This window comes from Galeopterus variegatus, unplaced genomic scaffold (assembly GCF_000696425.1).
Source record: "Galeopterus variegatus unplaced genomic scaffold, G_variegatus-3.0.2 Scaffold10597, whole genome shotgun sequence".
Lineage (NCBI taxonomy): Eukaryota > Metazoa > Chordata > Mammalia > Dermoptera > Cynocephalidae > Galeopterus > Galeopterus variegatus.
In genome coordinates this window covers 43,180-50,167 of record NW_007736708.1, presented here as the reverse complement: position 1 = coordinate 50,167, position 6,988 = coordinate 43,180, and the positions used below count along the sequence as shown (strand labels likewise).

The window sequence follows — 6,988 nt, the reverse complement described above, 5'->3', positions numbered from 1 at the left end:
TTTTTTTTTTTTTCGTAGATTCCACATATGAGTGAGATAATGTGGTATTTGTCTTTCTGGGCCTGACTTACTTCACTTAACATGATGGTCTCCAGTTCCATCCATGTTGCCACAAAAGACACAATTTCATAAAAAATAAGTTTTAATTCATGGCTAAGCTTGAGAATAAGAGAAGAAATTTTCAAGAACCAAAAGTGTATAGTGGAAAATACAAAGGTACTTCCAAAAGTTCATGGAAAAGTAGAATTGAAAGATAATACGAAACTTTCCACAAACTTTTGGAAGTGCCCTCATAGAAGATGAAGTGACACTGACCACAACACAGGTATTAGGACTAAAGACAGGCTTTAGTGGGAGTTATGTTAATACCCAAAGGGCATGGGAGTTGATGCTCCTGGCCCTGCCTAAGCCAGAACAGGCTCTTTAAGTTGAGAGGTTGCTTCCATGAAACTGGACTGCAACATTTCAACCTACCAGTCATAGGTCTTAAAAGAAAAGGAGAGAAACAAGAATGACCTGCTGAAGTTTTTATTTTCTTCACCAAGGGAGAGTCCCTGAGAGATTCCTATAAAATTAATAAAATACAATTATGAAAAACATTTAGAGGTTAGAATCATTGTAGTAACTACATGTTTTAGCTTTAGACAATACAAAGGGTTGTCAAAAAGTTCACAGAAATATTCATATTATCGTTTAATCTTATTTTTCTGAGAAACTTTTAAAGTATCCTCATATTTACTAACTCCCTGCCAAAAATAATAAGATTAACATACTCATTTTCTTTTCCCACTCAAGTTAGGATTTTGATCAGTTTGTTATTATAAGCAGTCTTCATTTTGTATGGTCTCCTTATTCACGTTTCAATTACTACAATTTAGTTAAATAAATACCCAACAACATGGTTCAAATTTCAGTTACCATAGTCTATCAACTAAAACTGCATAAAATAAAACTCTGATGCTAGTTCTTCAGTCCACAAATCACTATGTGAGTAATACGTGCTCATCATGATCAGTGACTAATCACATTACTTCTTTCAAAGTCTGTCAGTGTTTGATCACTCTGTGTCATTCAGTTCCCGCACATACAGCAAGTATGTATTTGTGTTGCCTTCCTGTCACCCAGTGATAATCCTACAGGACAATTTATAAAAATGAATAATTGAAAGGGACTTAGCCAACAAAGATGAAAGTTCAACAACAGCAACAAAAAGAAATGTGATAACACTGCAAGTAAAATCCAAATTGAACATAAATGGGGTTACAGAAGAATTGGACATAAATAGGATTATAGAAGAACTGAACATAAATGGGGTTATTAGCTGACAGTAGGAATGTTAACACGGCTGCCATTCAAAGGAAATGTGATAACACTGCAAGTAAAATCCAAATTGAACATAAATGGGGTTACAGAAGAATTGAACATAAATAGGATTATAGAAGAACTGAACATAAATGGGGTTATTAGCTGACAGTAGGAATGTTAACACGGCTGCCATTCAAAGACTGAACATAAATGGGGTTATTAGCTGACAGTAGGAATGTTAACACGGCTGCCATTCAAGAGACTCTAGACATGCAACCAGAGAAACTTAGTGAAGGCCAAATTATCAACGTAAGTTAAGAAAGTCGATGTGACATAAAAGATGAAGACATCACAGAGCAAGTGATGCCTGCAAAAAACCTGCCGTTAATGCAACTTCCACAGATATTTCATAACACTGAAAGAGCAAAGGATAAATGTTTAAAGCTGATCCAAACTTAGAAGGTTGTACAACAGTTCACCAGGTATAGAAAAGATGTTTGCTCCATACCTTAGTTATATGATGAGAAGATGGCAAGCAAGGCAAGCACGGTTCAAACTACTCTTAATGAGTGTTTTGCAAAGAAAAAAAAAAACACTTTAACTTTCAATGTTTCTAATATCTTGAATTACCACATACTAAATATTAGTTTTGCTATTTTTTTCATTTCTCTCTATATTTATAACCATCAGAAAGAGAATTTTTAATGTTTTAGCAAAGATTTTTGAAGGTTTATAACATTTGCATTCTCTCCAGGAACCATAATTCCCAGAGTTGCTAGTGTTAGAACTCTGTTTAAGTGGAGTTGACACACACCATTCTTCTGTGGCTTCTCCATTCCTGCAGTTTTATTTTGAGTCATCTCATCATATAACTTTTCAGCATAAATTCCTAATTTTACATGCATCTTTTCATATGTCAATTCCAATAGTACTTACTTCCCAAAATGTACGTTTTTATCGCTTTAGAGTTTCATATTTAACACATATAAAAAACACTTAGAAGTCAAGAAAAGTAAATTTTTTTAAAGTTGCTGATGTATTTTGAAAGATTTTATAAAAGATCATTCAAATGTTAAATTGGTTGTAAAGAGTTCCTCACTATTTTAAACCATTGCATAAACAACTCCATAATGCTCTTTTTAGGGTTTTGCAAAACACACACATACACATTTATGCCTGAAATTAAATATGAATTCAAACTCCATATTAAACATGAAATTCTGACCCTGAACTTAGCTAGATAATAGAAATATTAATAACATTTGCAAAACAGAATAATCAAATAAGGGAGTTTTGAGCCAGCTGTAAAAATACTTTGTCCCTTCATTTCAAGATTAAGGATAAAAATAAAACTACAGCCTTTTCTTTTGGTTAACTACAAAGCAAACTACAGATGGTTTGCATAAATCTAGAGCATGCATACGTGGCAAATACGCAGTCTTATTAGGCTTCAAATATCCTGGCTATTTGAGGTTCACAATGTATTGCCAGAATGAGGGATAAGTAATTCATTTGATATGACTCAGAGCCATTAAAAAAAATTTAATAATTATCAGTCAAATAAAACTCAGGTGATAAGAACCCTATATAAATTAGGTAGAACATGTGCTTAGCTAAAAGCAAAAGAGCAAAAATAAAATGAATTAAAATAAAACATAGATTCTTCACATCAGACTCTAGATTTACTAGAGCTTTGAGGGGATAGAACTCTGCTCTAAAATATTCAAGTCAAAGCAGCATCAAAAATTGACTTTTTAGAAAAACCAATTCCAAAATTAGGTAAAAGGAAGAGATTTTATTCTACTATAAACAATAATAAAAAAACTAATTATAAAAAGGAGTTATTGAAAATACCAAATACACTCAATTTTCAATAAAGTTATTTTTTTAATGTTTTATTCCAGATCCTCACTGTTGAACACCTTCGTCCTTGAGGCAGGTAAGATATTCCTTCCTAAAATAAAAACTAAATGATAACAGTATTTGATAAGCCATCTATCACATATTGATACCATATGCTAATTACTGATTGAACCTGCACAGTTTATCAGTACTCTTTTCACCCGCCAACAATATTTTCCTACCTCCCTTTTATTCACCATTTATACTCACTTATCAAACCATTTTTCAGGTGTTCAGGAGTCCATTTATCTAAACTATCAAACTGTTAGACTCACCTCCTACACTGAACATTTATTGTCCTTTTAGGTATAATATTTTATGGAATGTTTCTCAGCACCAACGAGAAACAAGTAACAAAAATGGAGTTGTCTCATAAGACTTTAAATTAATCACTACAGAGTAGAGTGTTAGCATATCTTAAGTTTGCACTCATAGTTATATGAGAACTAAAGGTTCCAAATTCTTCAACATATCTTAATTTGGTTTTGGTCAATAATGAAATAATCAAATTTATAAAATTTTATATAAAAAATAAATAATAATAATGTTATAATGAAATAAAGTCCTGCTATTAACAGATTTTTTTAAAAAAAATCATAGCAGGGCCGAGCCCGTGGCGCACTAGGGAGACTGCGGCGCTGGGAGTGCTGCAGTGCTCCCGCTGCGGGTTTGGATCCTATATAGGGATGACCGGTGCGCTCACAGCACTCACTGGCTGAGCGCGGTGCAGCCGGTCTCAAAAAGGACAAAAAAAAAAAATCATAGCAATAGATGCAGAAAAAGCATTTGACAAAATTCAATATCCTTTCTTGATGAAAATTCTCAGCAAACAAGGAATGGAAGGGAACTTAACCTGATAAAGGGCATCTGTGAAAAACCAACAACTAACCTCCTACTCAATAGAAAAGGCTAACTGCTTTCTCTCCAAGATTAGGAACAAGACAAGGATCTCACCACTTCTTTTCAACATGGTACTGGAAGTCGTAGCTTCTTTTCAACATAGTACTGGAAGTCCTAGCCATGCCAATAAGACAAGAAGAAGAAATAAAAGGCATACAGATTGGAAAGGAAGAAGTAAAAGCGTCTTTGTTTGCAGATGACATGACTGACCATATGAAAAATCCTAACAAATCTACAAAAAAGGCCACTAGAAATAACAAGTGAGTTTAGGAAGGGTGCAGGATTTCAAGCCAATATAGAAAACTTTACTGTATTTATAATAGCAACAGACAATTGGAAATTAAAATGTGAAAAGCTACAATTCACAATAGCATCAAAAATATAAAATATTTATGGATAAATTTAACAAAAGATGTACAAAGACCTGTACATTCAAAACTATAAAACATTGCTGAGACATTAAAAAAGGCCTAAATAAATGGACAGAGACACCATATTCACATATTGGAAGACAATATTGTCAAGAATGGCTAAGCTGTGGATCATCAGAATGTAGTACCTTCCTCTTAGCAGCAGGGGAGTGCCTCTGTCTTAATGGGGGTATTCTGGGCACCACACCACAGTACAGTCCACCCTTGTGCAGGATTCTGGTTGGTATCTTTCCTAAGGAAACTTACAAGATCCGATAACTTCGTATAATGTATGCTATACGAAGTTATTACGGATCCCATGTGGAGACTGGTTCCCGCTCACTGGCTGAGCGTGGTGCGGGCGCAACACCAAGGTTTGCGATCCCGTTGCCAGTCCCCGGTGCGGGCGCAACACCGAGGGTTGCGATCCCGTTACCGGTCAGTGAAAAAGACAAAAAGGAAAAAAAAAAAAAAAGAATTCAGTTCTCCAGATTCAACATAATACCAAACAAAAGCTCAAAAGGTTTTTTTGTAGAAATTGTGAATATGATTTTAAAATGTACATAGAAATGCAAAGGATCTAGGATAGCCAAAACAATTCTGAAAAAGAAGAACAAAGATGAAAGACTTAGGTTGCCTGAGTTCAGGACTTATTATAAAGCTACAATAATCAAGACAAAGTGATATTGGTCCAAGGATATTTAGATCAGCAGAACAAAATATAGAATCTAGAAACAGACCCATGTGTTCCAAGGATATTTAGATCAGCAGAACAAAATATAGAATCTAGAAACAGACCCGTGTGTGTGTGTGTGTGTGTGTGTGTGTATTTTTTTTTTTTTACACAGGTGTCAAAGTAATTCAGTAGGAAAAGGGTATTCTTTTCAACAAATGGTGCTGGAATAATTGAATATCCACATAAAAAATATATATATCAACCTCAACCTTTACCTCCTACCATATACAAAAATTAAATCAAAGTGGTCGCAGATCTAAATGAACGAGCTAAAATTATAAAACATCTAAAAGAAAACAAGAAAAACTTTGTGACCTCAGGCTAGGCAAATATTTTTTAAGATATAAAAGGCATAAATTACAAAAGAAAAATGATAAACTGATCACAATTTAAAATGTTTGTGCTTCAAAAGTCACTGCTAAGAAAGTTAAAAGGCTGAGCACAGACTGAGAGAAAATATCTGTAAAACATATATGTGATAAAGGACTAATTCCAGAATACATAACAACTTTTACAACTCAGTAATAACAGGAAAAATCACCTGATTTTAAAACGGACAAAGATTTAAACAGATGCTTCATCAAAAAAGATGTACAAAAAGAAAAGAAACACATGGGAAGAGTTTTAACACCACTAGTCATAAGGGAAAATCAAATTAAAATGCTACTAGACACCCACTAGAATGGCTAAAATCAAAAAGAATGAAAATACCAAGTGTCTGAGAGAATGTGGAGTAACAAACTCACACACTGCTGGTGGGGAATGCAAAATGTTACAGCCACGCTAGAAAAGTTTGGCAGTTTCTTATGAAATTAAATTCACACCTACCATATGACCTAGTAATCCCATTCCTAGGTGGGAAACACACGAAAGTGTACGTCCACATAAAAATTTGCACTCCCAGATTCACAGCAGCTTTACAATAGACAAACACCAAAAACCAGTCAAATATTCATCAACTGGTGAATGGATAAACAAATTGTATTTTATCAAATCAACTGAACACTACTGAGCAATAAACAGGAACTATGATATATCTCCAGCAACATGGACAAATCTCAAAAGCATCATGCTAAATAAAAGAACCTGAATCAAAAGACTGCATACTATATAACTATTTATATAAAATCCTAGAAAGGGAAAACTATAGTGGCAAAAAGCAGATCAACGGTTGCAAGGGGTCAGAGATGGGAAGAAGGAATTTAATACAAAGGAGCACAAGAAAAATTTGGAGGGGGAGTGAAGAAAATGTTCTATATTACGATTGGGGTGGTGGTTAAACAACTGTATACAATTGTCAAAACTCGGAATTGTGCACTTAAAATTGGAATTTTATTGCCTGTAAATTATACCTCAATAACATCAATTAAACAGAAAAACCTGGTTCTACTGAATTAAAATCCTATTTAGAGAACCAGAATGCAGTTACAAAACATTTTGAGAGGATCCTATGGAATTTCTTGTGTAATTTTGGTAGGGTTTTAGGATATTTTAAAAGTAGAGGCCAAGGAACAATGACGAACACTTGACAGTCCTACAATGGTCTACACAAAAAGAGATAAATATAAATTTATATCTCCCTCACCCCCATCACTAGTATCACTTCTAAAGTACATTGTATACAGAATTACTGTTTTTGATGCACAAACTATTAAAAAGAAACATTAAAGAGTTACAGGGCCGGCCCGGTGGCACACTGGATAAGTGCGCCGCTTGGGAAGCGCGGCGGCGCTCC

The 6,988-nt window shown here is 34.3% G+C and overlaps 1 protein-coding gene across 1 annotated transcript in view; it reads right to left on the bottom strand.

The window, feature by feature from the left end:
* The window catches only part of LOC103610099 (ER degradation-enhancing alpha-mannosidase-like protein 3), a gene marked incomplete at both ends in the record, with an annotated part of 22,819 nt that overhangs the window by 5,035 nt on the left and 10,796 nt on the right, over positions 1–6,988 (bottom strand). The window lies entirely within an intron of this gene.